Source organism: Sceloporus occidentalis, unplaced genomic scaffold, assembly GCF_023333645.1.
Source record: "Sceloporus occidentalis isolate IW3139 unplaced genomic scaffold, rSceOcc1.0.p SCAF_322, whole genome shotgun sequence".
Classification (NCBI taxonomy): Eukaryota; Metazoa; Chordata; class Lepidosauria; order Squamata; family Phrynosomatidae; genus Sceloporus; species Sceloporus occidentalis.
In genome coordinates, this window is record NW_028317302.1 from 489,427 (window position 1) to 517,149 (window position 27,723).

A 27,723-nucleotide genomic window follows, 5' to 3' on the forward strand; every position below is an offset into this window, starting at 1 on the left:
AGGGTCAACACTATTAAAATTAATGTGATGCCCAGACTCCTCTACTTGTTCCAGACTCTACCCATACACCTTCCCCCCTCCTTCTTCGCTTCTGTCCGCTCTGCCTTTCTCCGTTTTATATGGGGCCCCCGCTCCCCCCGCATTCGATATAATGTCCTGATCCTGCCCAAGTCGAGAGGTGGTCTGGCTTTGCCGTGTCCGCGTACATACTACCGGGCATGCCATCTCTTGCGGATAGTGGAGTGGGCCTGTGGTTCTGGTGGGAAGCGGTGGCTGGAGGTGGAGAGCGGCATGCTGGGCTCGTCGATTAGTTCCTTACCCGGGCGACGCTCAGTGTTTGCGGGGCACCTCTGTCTCTTTTCTCCCGTCTCCTCTTACTCCGATACGCGACAATCCCGATTTCCCTCCGGGCATGGGAGGCGATGTCTTCCCTGAGGTGGCCGCCAGGGGGACGCTAGGCATCCGTGCATACCTCTCCCCATCGGGTCTACAGCCCTTGGAGGCTCTGGTGGGCCCGGCCCCTCCCACGTCCCTGGCGCGCTTCCGCTATGCCCAGCTGGGCAATTTCTTTCGTTCCCTGGGCCGTAAACACCAGGTCCTTAGGGATCTCACCAGGTTTGAAGCGCTGTGCACCCTGACCTCACCCCCCACCTCATGGCGTATCGCTCCTCTATGGCCTCCTCCTCTCGGCTGTTCCCCCCCCCACCTCACGAGGGCAAGTGGGAGGCCTCACTGCAACTCACTCTCACCGAGCAACAGTGGGAAAAGATCTGCGTGCTCACTCACCGTTGCTCCCTTAATAACAGGGTCCAGGAGATGTCCTACAAGCTGATGGCCCTGTGGTATAGGCCCCCGTCGACCACAGCCCGGTTCTGTCCCGATAGGAGGGATGAATGCTGGCAGTTTGGTGCATCTCCCTGCTCTTTGCTTCATCTGTGGTGGTCCTGTCCCAGCATAGCTCCCTATTGGTCGGCCATTCACTCCCATGTTCGATCCCTCACCGACAGGGACATTCCCTTTTCGCCGGAATTCCTTCTCCTTCACCCGATTTCGTGGTACAAGAATTCAGTGGTCCGCTACCTTCTGACAGCTGCGGAAGCCCTTATCCCCTTGCATTGGGGTGATTCTTCCCCCCCTACGATTCGGGAGTGGATCCAACGGGTGGAGCGGACTCCAGTTCTTGAGGAATTGATCTATTCTACCACGGAGAGGTCTGAAAAACATAACCGCATCTGGTTTCACTGGTTGCAACTGCTCGCAACTGCTCGCTAGCCCCCAAATTCGCCCATTGCTTGACGGCGTGCCCTCCTGAGCTGCGGCCTCCGAGTTGCCTCCATCCGAAACGTGGTCACTTTGCCCCCTACCGAGCTCCCCCCCCCTTTTTTTTTTTTTTTTTCCTTTGTCCTTTCTGTTTCCGCTTTTCCCTTCTTCCCTTCCCTCTCACATCCTTGCTGCCCTCCTTCCCTACAGGTCCAGGGCTATGCCACCAAGGCTAGGTGCTGGGGGTGTCCGTGCAGGTTATCGCGCTGAGCTCACTCGAGGTTGCACAGGGGATGTCGACGTTTTCTTGTCTCGCTTCCCCGTCATCCAACCCTATAGCATCCCCGCACCGTGCATACATGGCATGCAGTCTCCGCATCAGTAGCACCCGCCTGCCTGGTTTAGAAGTCTGCCTCGGCGCGCGTGGTTGCCCCCTGCTCTCCGGCGCCAGCGCCCCTGCTCCTTCTGGCACGTAGGCGCAACGCCTAGGCTCCCCCCCTTTGGGTAACAACTGCCGGAGTGTCTACGCACTGCCTTTTTCATGTGCTCTGTCTTTGCGGAGAAGGAGTATTTGTAACCATGTGTCCTATTGCTCTGGAGCTCCCTGTTCCTGCCGTGCCGTTTTTTCCGCTATATGTAAATGTTGTGACCATTTTCCTTTGTACTCATGTTCTCTCGACGTGGTATCTGTACACTGCACAGTGTCAATCGTACCTGCTTATTCCCCCCCCCCTCTGATTCTTTTGATTTTCTGTACCCTTCCCCCTGCCTCTTCCCACAAAACTGAAAAACCTTAATAAACATTGATTTACCCAAAAAATATGTTTCTGCCTGGTTTCGAACCAGGGATCTTTTGCGTGTTAGGCAAACGTGATAACCACTACACTACAGAAACTTGACCTGGCTACAGTTTTCTCACCTCTCTGACAGTACTCTTTCTTTGGAAACATGGTTTAAAAAAACAAAAACAACTCAACGTGTGCTACCTTTGCAAGAAATGCAGGTGTAGTTTTCAATTCATAAAACAACAGTTGTTTCTGCTCGGTTTCAAACTGAGGAGGTTTCGCGTGTAAGGCTAATGTGATAACCACTACACTAGAGAAACAAACCTGGCAGAGCATGCTTTCAAATGCTTTCAGACAATATGTGTTACTAGAAAGTAAGGAGAAAACTACAGGATTGGGTCAGTAAAGTGCTAAGAAACTTCGCAGTTGAGTAGGCTACACCCCAGGGAAAATCTGTGACATAGTTATGGTGAAATGTTTACATCCCCTCTACAGTTAAGCTTAAATTTTCTCTGATTTTAAGACCCCTGCTAGGAAGTTTTCATTTTTAGCTCCTTTACAAGAATTTGACTTGGGAGCTTAAACACTCTAAGAATCCCATACAGATCATTTCAATTTCCTTTCTTTATGAATTTCAGCAATTTCTAACACTGAACAAATGATATGAACGGCACAGTGATTTCATGGTGCAATGATGGGATTTTCGTGAAATGAGTAGGTGTTTTTTTTAAATGATGTACAGCATGCATAACAAAATGAACTCTACACAAAACATGCTCTTGCCTGGTTTCGAACCAGAGACCTTTTGCGTGTAAGGCAAACGTGATAACCACTACACTACAGAAACTTGAGGTAGCAGTGGTCTTGTCACCTCTCTGACAGTACTCTTTCTTTGGAAAGAAATGTAGGTGTAGTTTTAAATTCATAAAACAATAAGCTGTTTCTGCTCGGTTTCGAACCGAGGACCTTTCGCGTGTGAGGCGAATGTGATAACCACTACACTACAGAAACAAACATGGCAGACGACACGTTCAAGCGCTTTCAGACAATATTTGTTAATAGAAAGTAAGGAGAAAACTACAGGATTGGGTCAGCAAAGTGCTAAGAAACTTCACAGTTGAGTAGGCTACACCCCAGGGAAAATCTGTGACATAGTTATGGTGAAATGTTTACATCCCCTCTACAGTTAAGCTTACATGGCATGCAGTCTCCGCATCAGTAGCACCCGCCTGCCTGGTTTAGAAGTCTGCCTCGGCGCGCGTGGTTGCCCCCTGCTCTCCGGCGCCAGCGCCCCTGCTCCTTCTGGCACGTAGGCGCAACGCCTAGGCTCCCCCCCTTTGGGTAACAACTGCCGGAGTGTCTACGCACTGCCTTTTTCATGTGCTCTGTCTTTGCGGAGAAGGAGTATTTGTAACCATGTGTCCTATTGCTCTGGAGCTCCCTGTTCCTGCCGTGCCGTTTTTTCCGCTATATGTAAATGTTGTGACCATTTTCCTTTGTACTCATGTTCTCTCGACGTGGTATCTGTACACTGCACAGTGTCAATCGTACCTGCTTATTCCCCCCCCCCTCTGATTCTTTTGATTTTCTGTACCCTTCCCCCTGCCTCTTCCCACAAAACTGAAAAACCTTAATAAACATTGATTTACCCAAAAAACATGTTACTGCCTGGTTTCGAACCAGGGATCTTTTGCGTGTTAGGCAAACGTGATAACCACTACACTACAGAAACTTGACATGGCTACGGTTTTCTCACCTCTCTGACAGTACTCATTCTTTGGAAACATGGTTTAAAAAAACAAAAACAACTCAACGTGTGCTACCTTTGCAAGAAATGCAGGTGTAATTTTCAATTCATACAACAACAGTTGTTGCTGCTCGGTTTCGAACCGAGGACCTTTCGCGTGTAAGGCGAATGTGATAACCACTACACTACAGAAACAAACCTGGCAGACGTCACGTTCAAGCGCTTTCAGACAATATTTGTTAATAGAAAGTAAGGAGAAAACTACAGGATTGGGTCAGTAAAGTGCTAAGAAACTTCGCAGTTGAGTAGGCTACACCCCAGGGAAAATCTGTGACATAGTTATGGTGAAATGTTTACATCCCCTCTACAGTTAAGCTTAAATTTTCTCTGATTTTAAGACCCCTGCTAGGAAGTTTTCATTTTTAGCTCCTTTACAAGAATTTGACTTGGGAGCTTAAACACTCTAAGAATCCCATACAGATCATTTCAATTTCCTTTCTTTATGAATTTCAGCAATTTCTAATAGACTTGTGCATTCGTCTTCGGGCGAACATGAAAACGAGCACGAAGAGGCCGTTTTTTTGTTCGTTCCGAAGGAACGTAGAACAGAATACAGTGCCGGCAAACCGTAGGCGAAGACGAAGACTCACAATCACGAAGATTCGAAGATTCTTCGTGATCGTCTTCGTTTTTGCCGCGCAACCGCCAAAATTTCAAACAGGAGTGAGCTGATCCTCGTCTGTCCAATCAGCTCACTCTTGTGACGTAACGCTAAGGGTCTCGTCCAATGCCTGTGCTGCTGTTTTTTTAATTCTGAAGGCGCCTTTATAAGACCAGAGCTTGCCTGAGAGATCCATTCATTTTTCGCTGTGACTGCTTTGGCAACACTGCTGTGCTGCATCCGAGCGTTACAGAGAGAGATTGTTCTGTTCTGTGTGAGACTGGTAAGCCTTAGCCTGCCATTTCTCACTGTGTACTTCATCCTCACTTCAGTTCTACTTAATTAATATATTTAATAATAATAATTTGATTAATTTAATTTTTTTAAAATTAATTTGTCATCAACTTTAGTGTAAGTGCTGTTGAGTTGACAGTGCACCCAGTGCCTCAGTGGCACTGGGGTGCCCTTGCCCTGGGCTGGCACTAGTGCCTATTGCCTGTCCTGCTTAAATAAATTAAATAGAATTTATAAATTACAATTTAATAGAATCTATAATTTAATAGTTCATTATAATATTATATATATATATATATATTTGTCAGTCATATATATATATATATACTATAGTATACTAGTGTAGAGTGTACTGTAGACATTCATCTACTAGTGTCTAATTTAAAATCAGTAATATTAATTAATATAATTAATAATTGAATTCATTATAAAATTATATATATATTTGTCAGTTATAGTTAGTAATAGTATACTAGTGTAGAGTGTACTGTAGACATTCAGAACATCTACTAGTGTCTAATCTAAAATCAGTAATATCAATAATTCTCTAATTCTTTCTTATCTTAATAGTTAATTAAATTAGCTATAAATAAAAGTAATAATATTAATTAATTACTACTAGCGTATAGTTCAGCTAATCTTATTAGTACTGGTGCTGCAGCTCTATAGTTTGTGCTTTGTTTTAGCAACAGTAAGAGACCAAGTCAATTTTTCTTAATTAATCTTTCATTTTATTTCATTTGTTTTGCTAACCTCAGTCCATCAGTGAAGTGAACTTGTTGGGCTAGTGAGTGCAGCCGCATAAGTGCTGTGTTTTTTTTTGATCAGCAAGCAGTGACGTTAACTGTTTTGCAAAGATTTTCTCATTTATTTTACATTTTATTTCAATTTTATTAAAAGTACCCTTAGTGTTTTGCTCACCTCAGTCCATCAGTGAAGTGAACTTGTTGGGCTAGTGAGTGCAGCAAGCAGTGAAGATAACTGTTTTGCTGTGACATTTTATTTTATTTCTAATTCTTTTCAAGAAAAATTGACTGTGACGAGCTGTACTAAGCAAAGCTTCAAGCTACTAGCTGTAGTACTAAAATAATTCTAATCTTCTTTAATCTTAATCTATAATATATTATAAATAATAATATTCTAATTCATAATCTATAATATAAGTAATTCTAATTCTAAATTCTAATTCATAATCTATATTCTTCTATCTATAATACATAATATATAAGTAAATTAGTTCTAATCTATTAATATTATATAACTTAATATTAATTAATAAATCATATACTGAATCTGATTTAACCTCACTTTAGCTTAGTGGGTTTGAGAGCGTCTGCCTAGAGGTAGACTTATAGTAAGGAAATATAGCTTTAGGCTAGCATAGTGGTAGGCTAAGCTCTTAGGCCCGTGTAAATTCAAATTAAAAATAAAATACTGCTAGTTATTAAATAGTTAATCTTGAGTTAATAATTTCAATAACTTTAGGATTTTGGCAGATTGCACACAGCACAGTGCAGTAGTGCATAGTTTTACTTTTTAAGCAGTAGCACTGAAGAGAACTTCCTCTAATTTTTTTGTCTTTAATTCGTTTTTCCTTTTTTTTATTTTTATTTTTTTATTTTTTTTTTTATAGTTTTTTAAACACTACACTACACTACACTACACTACACTACACTACACACACAACACAAAATTTGAAATGGATCCTCCTTTTGGGACTAAGGAGGGACAAGCTCCATCTACCACCACCACCACCACCACCAGCACCACCACCAGCACCACCACCAGCTCTAAGATGCAGCCTTTGCGTCAGTCTAGTCGGCCAAGTAGGCCAAGCTCTCGCTTATCATTTGGGGAAGCATTGCTTGAAGGATCATCAAGTAAAGGAAAGGCACCAAAAGCAGGCAGTAGTAGTGCGGCTAGGCCCACAAGCTCTATGGTTTTTTACGGAAAGCCTAAAGCACCAGAAGCACGTTCAAAGTTAAAGGGTAGCACAAGTAGTACCAGCCCAGTGACTAAAAAGAAGTGCCTTTTGCCCCAAGCAGCATCTTCCCCATCCACCAGCAGCATGCAAGGTACCAAGCAGAGCCAAATTAGCAGCAAGACTCAGAGGGGTCCCAAACCAAAGCGATCTCATTCCTTTGTAGGGAAAACCACCACCACCACCACCCCCGCCTCTACCACCACTAGTGCTGCGCCTACTGTTCCCACTGGTACCGCCACGCCATGTCCTCCTAGTACCTCTAGCAAGCCACCAAGTCCTTACAAAATTTTTGTAAAGACAGTTAGAGAGAGGGCTACACATAGTGGAACTCCACCTAGCGAGGTAGCAGAGGAGCCTGAGACTGAGAGGCCAAGTGCAGAGTCTATTCTTCCTGCTCGCACTACTACTAGTCACGAGTCTCACGACGATATCAGTCTTAGCTCCAGCCTAGCAGGAATTCCATTCGATCTGGCTAATGAAGAGCTAGACTATGAGCCAGAGGAAGTAGAGGAGATGAGTGGTCAGGAATCAGATTCCTCAGGGAGCAGTGTCCAAATGACTAGTGCACAATTTTCCCCTGAGCCTCCACCTTCTCCGCTACGATCATCACCATCACCACCACCAGCAGCAGCAGCAAAACCTAGCAAATCTAAAGCAATTAGCAGTCCCACTATGGCCAGTACTGTTACCACCAGTCCCACCACCACTAGTTCTGCCTCTGTTCATCCACCCCGAGCAGTAAGAGCAGCACCCAAGGCACACTCCAAGGCTATGCGCGCCCCAATTTGGGAGCACTTTGAAAATGTTGAAGAAGGGCGCTATGGAAAGTGCAAACATTGTGGGAAGCTAATAAGCAGAGGGAAAGTGTCTGGCCATTTTACCAGTGCTAGCATGAAGCATCACCTCAGCACTCAACACAACGCTGTGCTATTGGGGAAAGATGCAGAGGTAAAACTTAGTGCAGGCAGCATAGCTGGTGGCCGTGGAAAAACCCCAACAGCTTCTTCTTCTGAGCCAATAGCAGCAGCAGCAGCAGCAGCAACTAGTGCTGGCAGCCAGAGACCAAGGCAGGTTGGAGCACTGCATGCCCAGCCCACCCTGGAAGAATTTGGGGCATTCCACTCCAAGAGAACGATGCCCAAACAGCAGGCCAATAAAGTAACGCGACTTATTGGTCAGTTCATTGCTGTTGGAGGGGCATCCTTCTCCATGATTGAAGGGGAGCCTTTCAAACAATTGATGGCGGCTGTGGCTCCACAATACACAGTTCCGTCACGTTCCACTTTCAGCAGGAACATTGTCCCCTCGCTGTATCGGTCCTGTGTTGCAGCAGTGAAAGAGGAGCTTTCCAAGGCTGCTGGTCAGTGTGTTCATTTCACTACAGATTTGTGGAGTGCACCTAGCGCCCAGCATGCCTTTCTTTCTTTGACAGCACACTGGTGGCAGCCCGGTGTGTCTAAGGAAGTTGCTGCAGCAGGCTACCGATCATTCCTTCTCCATGCAGAAGTGATGGATGAAAAGCACACTTCCCAAAATATTCTGCATGCGATTAGGAAAATGTTTAGCCTTTGGGTGGGAGCAGAGGCGGGCACCAATGTTGAAGTTGGTTTTGTGGTAACTGACGGAGGTGCCAATATGGTGAAAGCGCTGCGAGATGGTCATATTGTTGGTGTGCGCTGTGCAGCCCACATCATCCATCTTGTAGTGAAGGCAGCAATGTCAGAAGGAACTAATGTGGCAGCAGTAGTTCTGTCCCGCTGCAGAAAGATCGCTGGGCACTTTCACCATAGTGTTAAGGCTAGCCAACTTTTGAGGGAAGAGCAAGAGAGGTCAGGTCTTCCCGTACACTGCCTACGTCAGGATGTCAGTACACGGTGGAACTCCACGTTAGACATGCTAGAGAGGATTTTGGAGCAGCAGAGGGCAATCCATAATCTTGCCTCAGAGCACAATATTGGGATTACCTCTCCATTGAATAGGGAGGATTGGACAGTGATCACCCAGCTTGTGGCAGTCCTTAAACCATTCAGGGATGCCACAGAAAATTTAAGCTCAAACACTGCCAGTCTGGCCCAGGTAATCCCAGTGTTCTCCCATCTAGGCAGCAAGATGGATGTGTTCCTTGGAAACCGTGAGGCTGTTCAAGGTGGCACTCTACATCCTGACGTAGCAGCCATAGTCAGGAAGCTGAAGGATCTGCTAAAAGTACACCTTCGCAAGCGAATGGAAGAGAGTCCCGAAATGATGCTAGCGTGCCTTTGTGATCCAAGAATTAAGGGAAAGCTAGCTTTGAAATTCAATGTTCTCAGTAGCTACCGGGAGCAATTGGTCAACAAGGTGCGTGACTGGCAGCGTAAAATGGGAATGCTGTCCGAGGAGGGTGAGGTGCAGGAGGAGGAAGAGATGATGTGGTCTGCTACCCCTAGCAGCAGCATCAGCAGCAGTGCCACAAGCAGCACAACACAGCTGAGTGGAGCAGCTGCGTTTTGGGAAGAGGCACTTGGCAGTATAGTTGGACCATCTGACAGAGCTAGCAGCAGAAAGGAGAGTAGTGCTGCTGAAATGGTCAAACTTTACCTCTGTGAAGTTCCTTCTGCTCCTAATGTTGATCCTCTTAGCTACTGGGATGAAAAGAAGAGTGTGTGGCCTGCACTCTCATGGGTTGCGCAGCAGCTTCTATCATGTCCGCCAACCACTGTTCAAAGTGAGCGCGTGTTTTCTATGACTGGAAACATACTGAGTCCCCAGCGCTCACGCATGGCACCTCATCTGATGGAGCAGATTGCCTTTCTTAAATTCAATCTGCCCAAATTGGGTTACCCAGCTCTTAGCTTGGAAAGTTAAATTTTTTCTCTCTAATGTTTAAGGTAGTTTCTCCCCCTGGTTGCACTTGCTGCGGTGTGGCAATGCCTGCTACCTCCGCTGGTGTAGCCAATTTACGCTAGGGCCTAGTGTCTGAGCTCTGTAAGTCCGCTCCCAAACGCCTAGGACTGACAGTCTTTGGATGCTTTGCCCTGGGGTGAAACAGGTGAGTGGGTCGTCAATTGCCCACTCATTCACCTTTTTCCGTTTCCAACGCTGCTGCTGGTGGTGGTGCCAGTATCTTTTGCCAGTTCGCTTCCTGGCTGAAATCATGCCTCAGATGTCCCTAATGGAAAGGGTAGTTTCTCCCCCCTGGTTGCACTTGCTGCGGTGTGGCAACGCCTGCTACCTCCGCCGGTGTAGCTAGCTTATGCTAGGGCCTTGTGTCTGAGTTCTGTAGGTCTGCTCCCAAACGCCAAGGACTGACAGTGCTTGGATGCTTTGCCCTGGGGTGAAACAGGTGAGCGGGTCGTCAATTGCCCACTCATTCGCCTTTCCCAATTCTGCTGCTGCTGGTGGTGGTGCCAGTGTCTCTCTTCAATGCCAGTTCGCTTCCTGGCTAGTGTCATGCCTCGAATGTCCCTGATGGTAAGGGTAGTTTCTCCCCCCTGGTTGCACTTGTTGCGGTGTGGCAACGCCTGCTACCTCCGCCGGTGTAGCCAGCTTACGCTAGGGCCTTGTGTCTGAGTTCTGGAAGTCCGCTCCCAAACGCCAAGGACTGACAGTTTTTGGATGCTTTGCCCTGGGGTGAAACAGGTGAGCGGGTCGTCAATTGCCCACTCATTCGCCTTTTCCAATGCTGCTGCTGCTGCTGCTGGTGGTGGTGCCAGTGTCTCTTCTCTGCCAGTTCGCTTCCTGGCTAGTGTCATGCCTCAAATGTCCCTTATGGTAAGGGCAGTTTCTCCCCCTGGTTGCACTTGCTGCGGTGTGGCAACGCCTGCTACCTCCGCCAATGTAGCCAGCTTACGCTAGGGCCTTGTGTCTGAGCTCTGGAAGTCCGCTCCCAAACGCCAAGGACTGACAGTGTTTGGATGCTTTGCTCTGGGGTGAAACAGGTGAGTGGGTCGCCAATTGCCCACTCATTCGCCTTTCCCAATTCTGCTGCTGCTGCTGCTGGTGGTGGTGCCAGTGTCTCTTCGATGCCAGTTCGCTTCCTGGCTAGTGTCATGAATCAAATGTCCCTAATGGTAAGGGCAGTTTCTCCCCCCTGGCTGCCTCTGTCTGCGGTGTGGCAACGCCTGCTACCTCCGCCGGAGTGGCCAGCTTACGCTAGGGCCTTGTGTCTGAGCTCTGGAAGTCTGCTGCCAAACGTTTAAGACTGACAGTGTTTGGGTGCTTTGCCCTGGGGTGAAACAGGTGAGTGGGTCGCCAATTGCCCACTCATTCGCCTTTCCCATTTTTCAATGCTGCTGCTGGTGGTGGTGGTGGTGCCAGCATCTCTTCTCTGCCAGTTCGCTTCCTGGCTAGAGTCATGCCCAAAATGTCCCTAGTGGTAAGGGCAGTTTCTCCCCTCTGGCTGCGTCTGTTTGCGGTGTGGCAACGCCTGCTACCTCCGCCGGAGTGGCCAGCTTACGCTAGGGCCTTGTGTCTGAGCTCTGGAAGTCTGCTGCCAAACGTCTAAGACTGACAGTGTTTGGGTGCTTTGCCCTGGGGTGAAACAGGTGAGCGGGTCGCCAATTGCCCTCTCATTCGCCTTTCCAATTTTTCAATGCTGCTGGTGGTGGTGGTGGTGGTGGTGGTGGTGGTGCCAGCATCTCTTCTCTGCCAGTTCGCTTCCTGGCTAGAGTCATGCCCAAAATGTCCCTAATTGTAAGGGCAGTTTCTCCTCCCTGGCTGCCTCTGTCTGCGGTGTGGCAACGCCTGCTACCTCCGCCGGAGTGGCCAGCTTACGCTAGGGCCTTGTGTCTGAGCTCTGGAAGTCTGCTGCCAAACGTCTAAGACTGACAGTGTTTGGGTGCTTTGCCCTGGGGTGAAACAGGTGAGCGGGTCGCCAATTGCCCTCTCATTCGCCTTTCCAATTTTTCAATGCTGCTGGTGGTGGTGGTGGTGGTGGTGGTGGTGCCAGCATCTCTTCTCTGCCAGTTCGCTTCCTGGCTAGAGTCATGCCCAAAATGTCCCTAATTGTAAGGGCAGTTTCTCCCCCCTGGCTGCCTCTGTCTGCGGTGTGGCAACGCCTGCTACCTCCGCCGGAGTGGCCAGCTTACGCTAGGGCCTTGTGTCTGAGCTCTGGAAGTCTGCTGCCAAACGTCTAAGACTGACAGTGTTTGGGTGCTTTGCCCTGGGGTGAAACAGGTGAGTGGGTCGCCAATTGCCCACTCATTCGCCTTTTCAATGCTGCTGCTGGTGGTGGTGCCAGCATCTCTTCTCTGCCAGTTCGCTTCCTGGCTAGAGTCATGCCCAAAATGTCCCTAATGGTAAGGGCAGTTTCTCCCCCCTGGCTGCCTCTGTTTGCGGTGTGGCAACGCCTGCTACCTCCGCCGGAGTGGCCAGCTTACGCTAGGGCCTTGTGTCTGAGCTCTGGAAGTCTGCTGCCAAACGTCTAAGACTGACAGTGTTTGGGTGCTTTGCCCTGGGGTGAAACAGGTGAGCGGGTCGCCAATTGCCCACTCATTTGCCTTTCCCATTTCCTTTTCCATTTCATTATTTTCCTTCTGATACACAACCAACCAAACATAACACACACAATAACACATATAACACATATAACACACAGTGACATCACACATAACACACATACACACACACTTACAATGCACAAAACACAAGGACCTTTTCCTTGTTATTTGCCCTGGCCTTCACTCACTAATAGCATTACATTAACACTATAACTCACACTTCACCCTATAACATTTTTCCATCCACATACCTGCCAACAGACCCAACTTTTTCAGGGACAGTCCTGCTTTTTTCCAGTCCTGTCCCATCTAATTTAGCTAAACTAGGTATGCAAAATGCAAATACACATAGGTAGTTATAGCTCGGTAGGTAACGCTACTATAAACATTTAATAAATATAATCAAGTACTAAATAATAAATCTAACTTTAAAATACATTTAAATAAACCCCTATTTTTTTAAAAAAAAAAACATTAAAATTAAATTATTATTATTTAGACATAATCCATCTTTAACCAAACCAGTGCACTGCTACTAATCTTAAACATAACCGTACATTAACCCTAAGCTATTTTTTAGTTCTTGTCCAACATTTTTCCATCAGCATACCTGCCAACACACCCAAGATTTTGGTGGACAGTCCTGCTATTTTCCAGTCCTGTCCAATAAGTAAGTTGGGTTGTTGCAAAGTATGCCATTGTAAATAGGTAGCAAATGTTAGGCATGTAAAGTGGTCCAAAATCAATTTAAAAATGTAAAATATTCCCTATTCTTTTATTAAACATCTATGGACAGTACACCTCGGTATGTGTGTGCAACTCTATTGGTCGTTTCGGCAGGGGGCTCGCCTGCCATCAACGAATGAAGTGCATTCTGCAGTTCTGCAATTCACTCGTTGATGCCAGACCAGCCCCCTGCCGAAACGACCAATAGAGCTGCACACACGTACCTTCACGGCAGCTGCTGCTGCTGTGATGTGTTATTAACCCCGTATTAACCCCTGCTAGGCAACCAGGAGGAAAACGAAGATTAAACGAGCACGAAGAATGTCCGCGAATATTCGCCCGAAGAGAAGACAGGAACGGGCGAATATTCGCGGAATACGAAGATTTTTTTTTCCCCGAAGACGAGCACGAAGACGAACACGAAGAGCCCCCTGGTGCCCAAGTCTAATTTCTAACACTGAACAAATGATATGAACGGCACAGTGATTTCATGGTGCAATGACGGGATTTTCGTGAAATGAGTAGGTGTTTTTTTTAAATGATGTACAGCATGCATGAGAAAAAGAACTCTACACAAAACATGTTCCTGCTGGGACCCGACAGGGTTGCCCCCTCTCACCGATGCTGTTTGTTTTATCACTGGAACCCCTTTTGCAGGCGATACGCCAGAACCCGGACATCTCGGTACTCCAGGTGGGGCGGTCCCACCATAAGGTATTGGGGTATGCTGATGACCTCCTTTTCACGTTGGCCCAGCCCCGCATCTCCCTGCCCTCTGTCCTGCAAGAGCTCGCGACATACAGTGACCTTTCCAACTTCAAAGTCAACATGTCTAAATCTGAGCTCCTGGGTGTTAATGTGCCAGATGCTGTCAGTACCTCCTTGCGCGCGGCTTTCCCCTTCGCATGGTGCGATACTAAATTGAAATACCTAGGAGTGTGGATATCCCCCGATCACTCCCGGCTGTACGCCAACAACTTCCTGCCGCTCCTTTCCACTATACAGTCCGACTTCCGCAGATGGTCCCGGCTCACTGTCACGTGGCTGGGTAGGGTCAACACTATTAAAATTAATGTGATGCCCAGACTCCTCTACTTGTTCCAGACTCTACCCATACACCTTCCCCCCTCCTTCTTCGCTTCTGTCCGCTCTGCCTTTCTCCGTTTTATATGGGGCCCCCGCTCCCCCCGCATTCGATATAATGTCCTGATCCTGCCCAAGTCGAGAGGTGGTCTGGCTTTGCCGTGTCCGCGTACATACTACCGGGCATGCCATCTCTTGCGGATAGTGGAGTGGGCCTGTGGTTCTGGTGGGAAGCGGTGGCTGGAGGTGGAGAGCGGCATGCTGGGCTCGTCGATTAGTTCCTTACCCGGGCGACGCTCAGTGTTTGCGGGGCACCTCTGTCTCTTTTCTCCCGTCTCCTCTTACTCCGATACGCGACAATCCCGATTTCCCTCCGGGCATGGGAGGCGATGTCTTCCCTGAGGTGGCCGCCAGGGGGACGCTAGGCATCCGTGCATACCTCTCCCCATCGGGTCTACAGCCCTTGGAGGCTCTGGTGGGCCCGGCCCCTCCCACGTCCCTGGCGCGCTTCCGCTATGCCCAGCTGGGCAATTTCTTTCGTTCCCTGGGCCGTAAACACCAGGTCCTTAGGGATCTCACCAGGTTTGAAGCGCTGTGCACCCTGACCTCACCCCCCACCTCATGGCGTATCGCTCCTCTATGGCCTCCTCCTCTCGGCTGTTCCCCCCCCACCTCACGAGGGCAAGTGGGAGGCCTCACTGCAACTCACTCTCACCGAGCAACAGTGGGAAAAGATCTGCGTGCTCACTCACCGTTGCTCCCTTAATAACAGGGTCCAGGAGATGTCCTACAAGCTGATGGCCCTGTGGTATAGGCCCCCGTCGACCACAGCCCGGTTCTGTCCCGATAGGAGGGATGAATGCTGGCAGTTTGGTGCATCTCCCTGCTCTTTGCTTCATCTGTGGTGGTCGTGTCCCAGCATAGCTCCCTATTGGTCGGCCATTCACTCCCATGTTCGATCCCTCACCGACAGGGACATTCCCTTTTCGCCGGAATTCCTTCTCCTTCACCCGATTTCGTGGTACAAGAATTCAGTGGCCCGCTACCTTCTGACAGCTGCGGAAGCCCTTATCCCCTTGCATTGGGGTGATTCTTCCCCCCCTACGATTCGGGAGTGGATCCAACGGGTGGAGCGGACTCCAGTTCTTGAGGAATTGATCTATTCTACCACGGAGAGGTCTGAAAAACATAACCGCATCTGGTTTCACTGGTTGCAACTGCTCGCTAGCCCCCAAATTCGCCCATTGCTTGACGGCGTGCCCTCCTGAGCTGCGGCCTCCGAGTTGCCTCCATCCGAAACGTGGTCACTTTGCCCCCTACCGAGCTCCCCCCCCCTTTTTTTTTTTTTTTTTTCCTTTGTCCTTTCTGTTTCCGCTTTTCCCTTCTTCCCTTCCCTCTCACATCCTTGCTGCCCTCCTTCCCTACAGGTCCAGGGCTATGCCACCAAGGCTAGGTGCTGGGGGTGTCCGTGCAGGTTATCGCGCTGAGCTCACTCGAGGTTGCACAGGGGATGTCGACGTTTTCTTGTCTCGATTCCCCGTCATCCAACCCTATAGAATCCCCGCACCGTGCATACATGGCATGCAGTCTCCGCATCAGTAGCACCCGCCTGCCTGGTTTAGAAGTCTGCCTCGGCGCGCGTGGTTGCCCCCTGCTCTCCGGCGCCAGCGCCCCTGCTCCTTCTGGCACGTAGGCGCAACGCCTAGGCTCCCCCCCTTTGGGTAACAACTGCCGGAGTGTCTACGCACTGCCTTTTTCATGTGCTCTGTCTTTGCGGAGAAGGAGTATTTGTAACCATGTGTCCTATTGCTCTGGAGCTCCCTGTTCCTGCCGTGCCGTTTTTTCCGCTATATGTAAATGTTGTGACCATTTTCCTTTGTACTCATGTTCTCTCGACGTGGTATCTGTTCACTGCACAGTGTCAATCGTACCTGCTTATTCCCCCCCCCCCTGATTCTTTTGATTTTCTGTACCCTTCCCCCTGCCTCTTCCCACAAAACTGAAAAACCTTAATAAACATTGATTTACCCAAAAAACATGTTTCTGCCTGGTTTCGAACCAGAGATCTTTTGCGTGTTAGGCAAACGTGATAACCACTACACTACAGAAACTTGACCTGGCTACAGTTTTCTCACCTCTCTGACAGTACTCTTTCTTTGGAAACATGGTTTAAAAAAACAAAAACAACTCAACGTGTGCTACCTTTGCAAGAAATGCAGGTGTAGTTTTCAATTCATAAAACAACAGTTGTTTCTGCTCGGTTTCGAACCGAGGACCTTTCGCGTGTAAGGCGAATGTGATAACCACTACACTACAGAAACAAACCTGGCAGAGCATGCTTTCAAATGCTTTCAGACAATATGTGTTACTAGAAAGTAAGGAGAAAACTACAGGATTGGGTCAGTAAAGTGCTAAGAAACTTCGCAGTTGAGTAGGCTACACCCCAGGGAAAATCTGTGACATAGTTATGGTGAAATGTTTACATCCCCTCTACAGTTAAGCTTAAATTTTCTCTGATTTTAAGACCCCTGCTAGGAAGTTTTCATTTTTAGCTCCTTTACAAGAATTTGACTTGGGAGCTTAAACACTCTAAGAATCCCATACAGATCATTTCAATTTCCTTTCTTTATGAATTTCAGCAATTTCTAACACTGAACAAATGATATGAACGGCACAGTGATTTCATGGTGCAATGATGGGATTTTCGTGAAATGAGTAGGTGTTTTTTTTAAATGATGTACAGCATGCATAACAAAATGAACTCTATACAAAACATGCTCTTGCCTGGTTTCGAACCAGAGACCTCTTGCGTGTAAAGCAAACGTGATAACCACTACACTACAGAAACTTGGGATAGCAGTGGTCTTGTCACCTCTCTGACAGTACTCTTTCTTTGGAAAGAAATGTAGGTGTAGTTTTAAATTCATAAAACAATAAGCTGTTTCTGCTCGGTTTCGAACCGAGGACCTTTCGCGTGTGAGGCAAAGGTGATAACCACTACACTACAGAAACAAACCTGGCAGACGACACGTTCAAGCGCTTTCAGACAATATTTGTTAATAGAAAGTAAGGAGAAAACTACAGGATTGGGTCAGCAAAGTGCTAAGAAACTTCACAGTTGAGTAGGCTACACCCCAGGGAAAATCTGTGACATAGTTATGGTGAAATGTTTACATCCCCTCTACAGTTAAGCTTAAATTTTCTCTGATTTTAAGAACCCTGCTAAGAAGTTTTCATTTTTAGCTCCTTTACAAGAATTTGACTTGGGAGCTTAAACCCTCTAAGAATCCCATACAGATCATTTCAATTTCCTTTCTTTATGAATTTCAGCAATTTCTAACACTGAACAAATGATATGAACGGCACAGTGATTTCATGGTGCAATGATGGGATTTTCGTGAAATGAGTAGGTGTTTTTTTTAAATGATGTACAGCATGCATGAGAAAAAGAACTCTACACAAAACATGTTCCTGCTGGGACCCGACAGGGTTGCCCCCTCTCACCGATGCTGTTTGTTTTATCACTGGAACCCCTTTTGCAGGCGATACGCCAGAACCCGGACATCTCGGTACTCCAGGTGGGGCGGTCCCACCATAAGGTATTGGGGTATGCTGATGACCTCCTTTTCACGTTGGCCCAGCCCCGCATCTCCCTGCCCTCTGTCCTGCAAGAGCTCGCGACATACAGTGACCTTTCCAACTTCAAAGTCAACATGTCTAAATCTGAGCTCCTGGGTGTTAATGTGCCAGATGCTGTCAGTACCTCCTTGCGCGCGGCTTTCCCCTTCGCATGGTGCGATACTAAATTGAAATACCTAGGAGTGTGGATATCCCCCGATCACTCCCGGCTGTACGCTAAGAACTTCCTGCCGCTCCTTTCCACTATACAGTCCGACTTCCGCAGATGGTCCCGGCTCACTGTCACGTGGCTGGGTAGGGTCAACACTATTAAAATTAATGTGATGCCCAGACTCCTCTACTTGTTCCAGACTCTACCCATACACCTTCCCCCCTCCTTCTTCGCTTCTGTCCGCTCTGCCTTTCTCCGTTTTATATGGGGCCCCCGCTCCCCCCGCATTCGATATAATGTCCTGATCCTGCCCAAGTCGAGAGGTGGTCTGGCTTTGCCGTGTCCGCGTACATACTACCGGACATGCCATCTCTTGCAGATAGTGGAGTGGGCCTGTGGTTCTGGTGGGAAGCGGTGGCTGGAGGTGGAGAGCGGCATGCTGGGCTCGTCGATTAGTTCCTTACCCGGGCGACGCTCAGTGTTTGCGGGGCACCTCTGTCTCTTTTCTCCCGTCTCCTCTTACTCCGATACGCGACAATCCCGATTTCCCTCCGGGCATGGGAGGCGATGTCTTCCCTGAGGTGGCCGCCAGGGGGACGCTAGGCATCCGTGCATACCTCTCCCCATCGGGTCTACAGCCCTTGGAGGCTCTGGTGGGCCCGGCCCCTCCCACGTCCCTGGCGCGCTTCCGCTATGCCCAGCTGGGCAATTTCTTTCGTTCCCTGGGCCGTAAACACCAGGTCCTTAGGGATCTCACCAGGTTTGAAGCGCTGTGCACCCTGACCTCACCCCCCACCTCATGGCGTATCGCTCCTCTATGGCCTCCTCCTCTCGGCTGTTTCCCCCCCCCCCACCTCACGAGGGCAAGTGGGAGGCCTCACTGCAACTCACTCTCACCGAGCAACAGTGGGAAAAGATCTGCGTGCTCACTCACCGTTGCTCCCTTAATAACAGGGTCCAGGAGATGTCCTACAAGCTGATGGCCCTGTGGTATAGGCCCCCGTCGACCACAGCCCGGTTCTGTCCCGATAGGAGGGATGAATGCTGGCAGTTTGGTGCATCTCCCTGCTCTTTGCTTCATCTGTGGTGGTCCTGTCCCAGCATAGCTCCCTATTGGTCGGCCATTCACTCCCATGTTCGATCCCTCACCGACAGGGACATTCCCTTTTCGCCGGAATTCCTTCTCCTTCACCCGATTTCGTGGTACAAGAATTCAGTGGTCCGCTACCTTCTGACAGCTGCGAAAGCCCTTATCCCCTTGCATTGGGGTGATTCTTCCCCCCCTACGATTCGGGAGTGGATCCAACGGGTGGAGCGGACTCCAGTTCTTGAGGAATTGATCTATTCTACCACGGAGAGGTCTGAAAAACATAACCGCATCTGGTTTCACTGGTTGCAACTGCTCGCTAGCCCCCAAATTCGCCCATTGCTTGACGGCGTGCCCCCCTGAGCTGCGGCCTCCGAGTTGCCTCCATCCGAAACGTGGTCACTTTGCCCCCTACCAAGCTCCCCCCCCCTTTTTTTTTTTTTTTTTTCCTTTGTCCTTTCTGTTTCTGCTTTTCCCTTCTTCCCTTCCCTCTCACATCCTTGCTGCCCTCCTTCCCTACAGGTCCAGGGCTATGCCACCAAGGCTAGGTGCTGGGGGTGTCCGTGCAGGTAATCGCGCTGAGCTCACTCGAGGTTGCACAGGGGATGTCGACGTTTTCTTGTCTCGCTTCCCCGTCATCCAACCATATAGCATCCCCGCACCGTGCATACATGGCATGCAGTCTCCGCATCAGTAGCACCCGCCTGCCTGGTTTAGAAGTCTGCCTCGGCACGCGTGGTTGCCCCCTGCTCTCCGGCGCCAGCGCCCCTGCTCCTTCTGGCACGTAGGCGCAACGCCTAGGCTCCCCCCCTTTGGGTAACAACTGCCGGAGTGTCTACGCACTGCCTTTTTCATGTGCTCTGTCTTTGCGGAGAAGGAGTATTTGTAACCATGTGTCCTATTGCTCTGGAGCTCCCTGTTCCTGCCGTGCCGTTTTTTCCGCTATATGTAAATGTTGTGACCATTTTCCTTTGTACTCATGTTCTCTCGACGTTGTATCTGTACACTGCACAGTGTCAATCGTACCTGCTTATTCCCCCCCCCTCTGATTCTTTTGATTTTCTGTACCCTTCCCCCTGCCTCTTCCCACAAAACTGAAAAACCTTAATAAACATTGATCTACCCAAAAAACATGTTTCTGCCTGGTTTCGAACCAGGGACCTTTTGCGTGTTAGGCAAACGTGATAACCACTACACTACAGAGACTTGACCTGGCTACAGTTTTCTCACCTCTCTGACAGTACTCTTTCTTTGGAAACATGGTTTAAAAAAACAAAAACAACTCAACGTGTGCTACCTTTGCAAGAAATGCAGGTGTAGTTTTCAATTCATAAAACAACAGTTGTTTCTGCTCGGTTTCGAACCGAGGACCTTTCGCGTGTAAGGCGAATGTGATAACCACTACACTACAGAAACAAACCTGGCAGAGCGTGCTTTCAAATGCTTTCAGACAATATGTGTTACTAGAAAGTAAGGAGAAAACTACAGGATTGGGTCAGTAAAGTGCTAAGAAACTTCGCAGTTGAGTAGGCTACACCCCAGGGAAAATCTGTGACATAGTTATGGTGAAATGTTTACATCCCCTCTACAGTTAAGCTTAAATTTTCTCTGATTTTAAGACCCCTGCTAGGAAGTTTTCATTTTTAGCTCCTTTACAAGAATTTGACTTGGGAGCTTAAACACTCTAAGAATCCCATACAGATCATTTCAATTTCCTTTCTTTATGAATTTCAGCAATTTCTAACACTGAACAAATGATATGAACGGCACAGTGATTTCATGGTGCAATGATGGGATTTTCGTGAAATGAGTAGGTGTTTTTTTTAAATGATGTACAGCATGCATAACAAAATGAACTCTATACAAAACATGCTCTTGCCTGGTTTCGAACCAGAGACCTTTTGCGTGTAAAGCAAACGTGATAACCACTACACTACAGAAACTTGGGATAGCAGTGGTCTTGTCACCTCTCTGACAGTACTCTTTCTTTGGAAAGAAATGTAGGTGTAGTTTTAAATTCATAAAACAATAAGCTGTTTCTGCTCGGTTTCGAACCGAGGACCTTTCGCGTGTGAGGCAAATGTGATAACCACTACACTACAGAAACAAACCTGGCAGACGACACGTTCAAGCGCTTTCAGACAATATTTGTTAATAGAAAGTAAGGAGAAAACTACAGGATTGGGTCAGCAAAGTGCTAAGAAACTTCACAGTTGAGTAGGCTACACCCCAGGGAAAATCTGTGACATAGTTATGGTGAAATGTTTACATCCCCTCTACAGTTAAGCTTACATGGCATGCAGTCTCCGCATCAGTAACACCCGCCTGCCTGGTTTAGAAGTCTGCCTCGGCGCGCGTGGTTGCCCCCTGCTCTCCGGCGCCAGCGCCCCTGCTCCTTCTGGCACGTAGACGCAACGCCTAGGCTCCCCCCCTTTGGGTAACAACTGCCGGAGTGTCTACGCACTGCCTTTTTCATGTGCTCTGTCTTTGCGGAGAAGGAGTATTTGTAACCATGTGTCCTATTGCTCTGGAGCTCCCTGTTCCTGCCGTGCCGTTTTTTCCGCTATATGTAAATGTTGTGACCATTTTCCTTTGTACTCATGTTCTCTCGACGTGGTATCTGTACACTGCACAGTGTCAATCGTACCTGCTTATTTCCCCCCCCCTCTGATTCTTTTGATTTTCTGTACCCTTCCCCCTGCCTCTTCCCACAAAACTGAAAAACCTTAATAAACATTGATTTACCCAAAAAACATGTTTCTGCCTGGTTTCGAACCAGGGATCTTTTGCGTGTTAGGCAAACGTGATAACCACTACACTACAGAAACTTGACCTGGCTACAGTTTTCTCACCTCTCTGACAGTACTCTTTCTTTGGAAACATGGTTTAAAAAAACAAAAACAACTCAACGTGTGCTACCTTTGCAAGAAATGCAGGTGTAGTTTTCAATTCATAAAACAACAGTTGTTTCTGCTCGGTTTCGAACCGAGGTCATTTCGCGTGTAAGGCGAACGTGATAACCTCTACACTACAGAAATAAACCTGGCAGAGCATGCTTTCAAATGCTTTCAGACAATATGTGTTACTAGAAAGTAAGGAGAAAACTACAGGATTGGGTCAGTAAAGTGCTAAGAAACTTCGCAGTTGAGTACGCTACACCCCAGGGAAAATCTGTGACATAGTTATGGTGAAATGTTTACATCCCCTCTACAGTTAAGCTTAAATTTTCTCTGATTTTAAGACCCCTGCTAGGAAGTTTTCATTTTTAGCTCCTTTACAAGAATTTGACTTGGGAGCTTAAACACTCTAAGAATCCCATACAGATCATTTCAATTTCCTTTCTTTATGAATTTCAGCAATTTCTAACACTGAACAAATGATATGAACGGCACAGTGATTTCATGGTGCAATGATGGGATTTTCGTGAAATGAGTAGGTGTTTTTTTTAAATGATGTACAGCATGCATAACAAAATGAACTCTATACAAAACATGCTCTTGCCTGGTTTCGAACCAGAGCCCTTTTGCGTGTAAGGCAAACGTGATAACCACTACACTACAGAAACTTGAGGTAGCAGTGGTCTTGTCACCTCTCTGACAGTACTCTTTCTTTGGAAACATGGTTTAAAAAAACAAAAACAACTCAACGTGTGCTACCTTTGCAAGAAATGCAGGTGTAGTTTTCAATTCATAAAACAACAGTTGTTTCTGCTCGGTTTCGAACCGAGGAGCTTTCGCGATAAGGCGAATGTGATAACCACTACACTACAGAAACAAACCTGGCAGAGCATGCTTTCAAATGCTTTCAGACAATATGTGTTACTAGAAAGTAAGGAGAAAACTACAGGATTGGGTCAGTAAAGTGCTAAGAAACTTCGCAGTTGAGTAGGCTACACCCCAGGGAAAATCTGTGACATAGTTATGGTGAAATGTTTACATCCCCTCTACAGTTAAGCTTAAATTTTCTCTGATTTTAAGACCCCTGCTAGGAAGTTTTCATTTTTAGCTCCTTTACAAGAATTTGACTTGGGAGCTTAAACACTCTAAGAATCCCATACACATCATTTCAATTTCCTTTCTTTATGAATTTCAGCAATTTCTAACACTGAACAAATGATATGAACGTCACAGTGATTTCATGGTGCAATGATGGGATTTTCGTGAAACGAGTAGGTGTTTTTTTTAAATGATGTACAGCATGCATAACAAAATGAACTCTATACAAAACATGCTCTTGCCTGGTTTCGAACCAGAGCCCTTTTGCATGTAAGGCAAACGTGATAACCACTACACTACAGAAACTTGAGGTAGCAGTGTCTTGTCACCTCTCTGACAGTACTCTTTCTTTGGAAAGAAATGTAGGTGTAGTTTTAAATTCATAAAACAATAAGCTGTTTCTGTTCGGTTTCGAACCGAGAACCTTTCGCGTGTGAGGCGAATGTGATAACCACCACACTACAGAAACAAACCTGGCAGACGACACGTTCAAGCGCTTTCAGACAATATTTGTTAATAGAAAGTAAGGAGAAAACTACAGGATTGGGTCAGCAAAGTGCTAAGAAACTTCACAGTTGAGTAGGCTACACCCCAGGGAAAATCTGTGACATAGTTATGGTGAAATGTTTACATCCCCTCTACAGTTAAGCTTAAATTTTCTCTGATTTTAAGAACCCTGCTAAGAAGTTTTCATTTTTAGCTCCTTTACAAGAATTTGACTTGGGAGCTTAAACCCTCTAAGAATCCCATACAGATCATTTCAATTTCCTTTCTTTATGAATTTCAGCAATTTCTAACACTGAACAAATGATATGAACGGCACAGTGATTTCATGGTGCAATGATGGGATTTTCGTGAAATGAGTAGGTGTTTTTTTTAAATGATGTACAGCATGCATGAGAAAAAGAACTCTACACAAAACATGTTCCTGCTGGGACCCGACAGGGTTGCCCCCTCTCACCGATGCTGTTTGTTTTATCACTGGAACCCCTTTTGCAGGCGATACGCCAGAACCCGGACATCTCGGTACTCCAGGTGGGGCGGTCCCACCATAAGGTATTGGGGTATGCTGATGACCTCCTTTTCACGTTGGCCCAGCCCCGCATCTCCCTGCCCTCTGTCCTGCAAGAGCTCGCGACATACAGTGACCTTTCCAACTTCAAAGTCAACATGTCTAAATCTGAGCTCCTGGGTGTTAATGTGCCAGATGCTGTCAGTACCTCCTTGCGCGCGGCTTTCCCCTTCGCATGGTGCGATACTAAATTGAAATACCTAGGAGTGTGGATATCCCCCGATCACTCCCGGCTGTACGCCAACAACTTCCTGCCGCTCCTTTCCACTATACAGTCCGACTTCCGCAGATGGTCCCGGCTCACTGTCACGTGGCTGGGTAGGGTCAACACTATTAAAATTAATGTGATGCCCAGACTCCTCTACTTGTTCCAGACTCTATCCATACACCTTCCCCCCTCCTTCTTCGCTTCTGTCCGCTCTGCCTTTCTCCGTTTTATATGGGGCCCCCGCTCCCCCCGCATTCGATATAATGTCCTGATCCTGCCCAAGTCGAGAGGTGGTCTGGCTTTGCCGTGTCCGCGTACATACTACCGGGCATGCCATCTCTTGCGGATAGTGGAGTGGGCCTGTGGTTCTGGTGGGAAGCGGTGGCTGGAGGTGGAGAGCGGCATGCTGGGCTCGTCGATTAGTTCCTTACCCGGGCGACGCTCAGTGTTTGCGGGGCACCTCTGTCTCTTTTCTCCCGTCTCCTCTTACTCCGATACGCGACAATCCCGATTTCCCTCCGGGCATGGGAGGCGATGTCTTCCCTGAGGTGGCCGCCAGGGGGACGCTAGGCATCCGTGCATACCTCTCCCCATCGGGTCTACAGCCCTTGGAGGCTCTGGTGGGCCCGGCCCCTCCCACGTCCCTGGCGCGCTTCCGCTATGCCCAGCTGGGCAATTTCTTTCGTTCCCTGGGCCGTAAACACCAGGTCCTTAGGGATCTCACCAGGTTTGAAGCGCTGTGCACCCTGACCTCGCCCCCACCTCATGGCGTATCGCTCCTCTATGGCCTCCTCCTCTCGGCTGTTTTTCCCTCCCCCCCACCTCACGAGGGCAAGTGGGAGGCCTCACTGCAACTCACTCTCACCGAGCAACAGTGGGAAAAGATCTGCGTGCTCACTCACCGTTGCTCCCTTAATAACAGGGTCCAGGAGATGTCCTACAAGCTGATGGCCCTGTGGTATAGGCCCCCGTCGACCACAGCCCGGTTCTGTCCCGATAGGAGGGATGAATGCTGGCAGTTTGGTGCATCTCCCTGCTCTTTGCTTCATCTGTGGTGGTCCTGTCCCAGCATAGCTCCCTATTGGTCGGCCATTCACTCCCATGTTCGATCCCTCACCGACAGGGACATTCCCTTTTCGCCGGAATTCCTTCTCCTTCACCCGATTTCGTGGTACAAGAATTCAGTGGTCCGCTACCTTCTGACAGCTGCGAAAGCCCTTATCCCCTTGCATTGGGGTGATTCTTCCCCCCCTACGATTCGGGAGTGGATCCAACGGGTGGAGCGGACTCCAGTTCTTGGGGAATTGATCTATTCTACCACGGAGAGGTCTGAAAAACATAACCGCATCTGGTTTCACTGGTTGCAACTGCTCGCTAGCCACCAAATTCGCCCATTGCTTGACGGCGTGCCCTCCTGAGCTGCGGCCTCCGAGTTGCCTCCATCCGAAACGTGGTCACTTTGCCCCCTACCGAGCTCCCCCCCCCTTTTTTTTTTTTTTTTTTCCTTTGTCCTTTCTGTTTCCGCTTTTCCCTTCTTCCCTTCCCTGTCACATCCTTGCTGCCCTCCTTCCCTACAGGTCCAGGGCTATGCCACCAAGGCTAGGTGCTGGGGGTGTCCGTGCAGGTTATCGCGCTGAGCTCACTCGAGGTTGCACAGGGGATGTCGACGTTTTCTTGTCTCGATTCCCCGTCATCCAACCCTATAGAATCCCCGCACCGTGCATACATGGCATGCAGTCTCCGCATCAGTAGCACCCGCCTGCCTGGTTTAGAAGTCTGCCTCGGCGCGCGTGGTTGCCCCCTGCTCTCCGGCGCCAGCGCCCCTGCTCCTTCTGGCACGTAGGCGCAACGCCTAGGCTCCCCCCCTTTGGGTAACAACTGCCGGAGTGTCTACGCACTGCCTTTTTCATGTGCTCTGTCTTTGCGGAGAAGGAGTATTTGTAACCATGTGTCCTATTGCTCTGGAGCTCCCTGTTCCTGCCGTGCCGTTTTTTCCGCTATATGTAAATGTTGTGACCATTTTCCTTTGTACTCATGTTCTCTCGACGTGGTATCTGTACACTGCACAGTGTCAATCGTACCTGCTTATCTCCCCCCCCCTGATTCTTTTGATTTTCTGTACCCTTCCCCCTGCCTCTTCCCACAAAACTGAAAAACCTTAATAAACATTGATTTACCCAAAAAACATGTTTCTGCCTGGTTTCGAACCAGGGATCTTTTGCGTGTTAGGCAAACGTGATAACCACTACACCACAGAAACTTGACCTGGCTACAGTTTTCTCACCTCTCTGACAGTACTCTTTCTTTGGAAACATGGTTTAAAAACACAAAAACAACTCAACGTGTGCTACCTTTGCAAGAAATGCAGGTGTAGTTTTCAATTCATAAAACAACAGTTGTTTCTGCTCGGTTTCGAACCGAGGAGCTTTCGCGATAAGGCGAATGTGATAACCACTACACTACAGAAACAAACCTGGCAGAGCATGCTTTCAAATGCTTTCAGACAATATGTGTTACTAGAAAGTAAGGAGAAAACTACAGGATTGGGTCAGTAAAGTGCTAAGAAACTTCGCAGTTGAGTAGGCTACACCCCAGGGAAAATCTGTGACATAGTTATGGTGAAATGTTTACATCCCCTCTACAGTTAAGCTTAAATTTTCTCTGATTTTAAGACCCCTGCTAGGAAGTTTTCATTTTTAGCTCCTTTACAAGAATTTGACTTGGGAGCTTAAACACTCTAAGAATCCCATACACATCATTTCAATTTCCTTTCTTTATGAATTTCAGCAATTTCTAACACTGAACAAATGATATGAACGTCACAGTGATTTCATGGTGCAATGATGGGATTTTCGTGAAACGAGTAGGTGTTTTTTTTAAATGATGTACAGCATGCATAACAAAATGAACTCTATACAAAACATGCTCTTGCCTGGTTTCGAACCAGAGCCCTTTTGCATGTAAGGCAAACGTGATAACCACTACACTACAGAAACTTGAGGTAGCAGTGTCTTGTCACCTCTCTGACAGTACTCTTTCTTTGGAAAGAAATGTAGGTGTAGTTTTAAATTCATAAAACAATAAGCTGTTTCTGTTCGGTTTCGAACCGAGAACCTTTCGCGTGTGAGGCGAATGTGATAACCACCACACTACAGAAACAAACCTGGCAGACGACACGTTCAAGCGCTTTCAGACAATATTTGTTAATAGAAAGTAAGGAGAAAACTACAGGATTGGGTCAGCAAAGTGCTAAGAAACTTCACAGTTGAGTAGGCTACACCCCAGGGAAAATCTGTGACATAGTTATGGTGAAATGTTTACATCCCCTCTACAGTTAAGCTTAAATTTTCTCTGATTTTAAGAACCCTGCTAAGAAGTTTTCATTTTTAGCTCCTTTACAAGAATTTGACTTGGGAGCTTAAACCCTCTAAGAATCCCATACAGATCATTTCAATTTCCTTTCTTTATGAATTTCAGCAATTTCTAACACTGAACAAATGATATGAACGGCACAGTGATTTCATGGTGCAATGATGGGATTTTCGTGAAATGAG

The 27,723-nt window shown here is 47.8% G+C and overlaps 21 non-coding genes across 21 annotated transcripts; all 21 read right to left on the reverse strand.

Annotated features, from left to right (window-relative positions):
* Positions 1–2,082: 2,082 nt before the first annotated feature.
* TRNAV-AAC (transfer RNA valine (anticodon AAC)) lies at positions 2,083–2,155 on the reverse strand. Its single transcript has one exon. It is a non-coding gene; the product is annotated as a tRNA-Val (tRNA).
* Positions 2,156–2,819: 664 nt separating this feature from the next.
* Positions 2,820–2,892, reverse strand: TRNAV-UAC (transfer RNA valine (anticodon UAC)). The gene has a single exon. It is a non-coding gene; the product is annotated as a tRNA-Val (tRNA).
* A 91-nt stretch (positions 2,893–2,983) lies between these two features.
* On the reverse strand, positions 2,984–3,056 carry TRNAV-CAC (transfer RNA valine (anticodon CAC)). Its single transcript has one exon. It is a non-coding gene; the product is annotated as a tRNA-Val (tRNA).
* Positions 3,057–3,704: 648 nt separating this feature from the next.
* On the reverse strand, positions 3,705–3,777 carry TRNAV-AAC (transfer RNA valine (anticodon AAC)). Its single transcript has one exon. It is a non-coding gene; the product is annotated as a tRNA-Val (tRNA).
* A 137-nt stretch (positions 3,778–3,914) lies between these two features.
* On the reverse strand, positions 3,915–3,987 carry TRNAV-UAC (transfer RNA valine (anticodon UAC)). Its single transcript has one exon. It is a non-coding gene; the product is annotated as a tRNA-Val (tRNA).
* A 12,068-nt stretch (positions 3,988–16,055) lies between these two features.
* Positions 16,056–16,128, reverse strand: TRNAV-AAC (transfer RNA valine (anticodon AAC)). The gene has a single exon. It is a non-coding gene; the product is annotated as a tRNA-Val (tRNA).
* A 137-nt stretch (positions 16,129–16,265) lies between these two features.
* TRNAV-UAC (transfer RNA valine (anticodon UAC)) lies at positions 16,266–16,338 on the reverse strand. Its single transcript has one exon. It is a non-coding gene; the product is annotated as a tRNA-Val (tRNA).
* Positions 16,339–16,792: 454 nt separating this feature from the next.
* Positions 16,793–16,865, reverse strand: TRNAV-UAC (transfer RNA valine (anticodon UAC)). Its single transcript has one exon. It is a non-coding gene; the product is annotated as a tRNA-Val (tRNA).
* Positions 16,866–16,956: 91 nt separating this feature from the next.
* Positions 16,957–17,029, reverse strand: TRNAV-CAC (transfer RNA valine (anticodon CAC)). Its single transcript has one exon. It is a non-coding gene; the product is annotated as a tRNA-Val (tRNA).
* Positions 17,030–20,027: 2,998 nt separating this feature from the next.
* Positions 20,028–20,100, reverse strand: TRNAV-AAC (transfer RNA valine (anticodon AAC)). Its single transcript has one exon. It is a non-coding gene; the product is annotated as a tRNA-Val (tRNA).
* Positions 20,101–20,237: 137 nt separating this feature from the next.
* On the reverse strand, positions 20,238–20,310 carry TRNAV-UAC (transfer RNA valine (anticodon UAC)). The gene has a single exon. It is a non-coding gene; the product is annotated as a tRNA-Val (tRNA).
* Positions 20,311–20,764: 454 nt separating this feature from the next.
* TRNAV-UAC (transfer RNA valine (anticodon UAC)) lies at positions 20,765–20,837 on the reverse strand. Its single transcript has one exon. It is a non-coding gene; the product is annotated as a tRNA-Val (tRNA).
* Positions 20,838–20,928: 91 nt separating this feature from the next.
* TRNAV-CAC (transfer RNA valine (anticodon CAC)) lies at positions 20,929–21,001 on the reverse strand. Its single transcript has one exon. It is a non-coding gene; the product is annotated as a tRNA-Val (tRNA).
* A 648-nt stretch (positions 21,002–21,649) lies between these two features.
* On the reverse strand, positions 21,650–21,722 carry TRNAV-AAC (transfer RNA valine (anticodon AAC)). Its single transcript has one exon. It is a non-coding gene; the product is annotated as a tRNA-Val (tRNA).
* Positions 21,723–21,859: 137 nt separating this feature from the next.
* Positions 21,860–21,932, reverse strand: TRNAV-UAC (transfer RNA valine (anticodon UAC)). Its single transcript has one exon. It is a non-coding gene; the product is annotated as a tRNA-Val (tRNA).
* A 454-nt stretch (positions 21,933–22,386) lies between these two features.
* On the reverse strand, positions 22,387–22,459 carry TRNAV-UAC (transfer RNA valine (anticodon UAC)). Its single transcript has one exon. It is a non-coding gene; the product is annotated as a tRNA-Val (tRNA).
* Positions 22,460–23,122: 663 nt separating this feature from the next.
* TRNAV-UAC (transfer RNA valine (anticodon UAC)) lies at positions 23,123–23,195 on the reverse strand. The gene has a single exon. It is a non-coding gene; the product is annotated as a tRNA-Val (tRNA).
* A 90-nt stretch (positions 23,196–23,285) lies between these two features.
* On the reverse strand, positions 23,286–23,358 carry TRNAV-CAC (transfer RNA valine (anticodon CAC)). The gene has a single exon. It is a non-coding gene; the product is annotated as a tRNA-Val (tRNA).
* Positions 23,359–26,356: 2,998 nt separating this feature from the next.
* TRNAV-AAC (transfer RNA valine (anticodon AAC)) lies at positions 26,357–26,429 on the reverse strand. The gene has a single exon. It is a non-coding gene; the product is annotated as a tRNA-Val (tRNA).
* A 663-nt stretch (positions 26,430–27,092) lies between these two features.
* Positions 27,093–27,165, reverse strand: TRNAV-UAC (transfer RNA valine (anticodon UAC)). The gene has a single exon. It is a non-coding gene; the product is annotated as a tRNA-Val (tRNA).
* A 90-nt stretch (positions 27,166–27,255) lies between these two features.
* On the reverse strand, positions 27,256–27,328 carry TRNAV-CAC (transfer RNA valine (anticodon CAC)). Its single transcript has one exon. It is a non-coding gene; the product is annotated as a tRNA-Val (tRNA).
* Between the last annotated feature and the right edge of the window lie 395 nt (positions 27,329–27,723).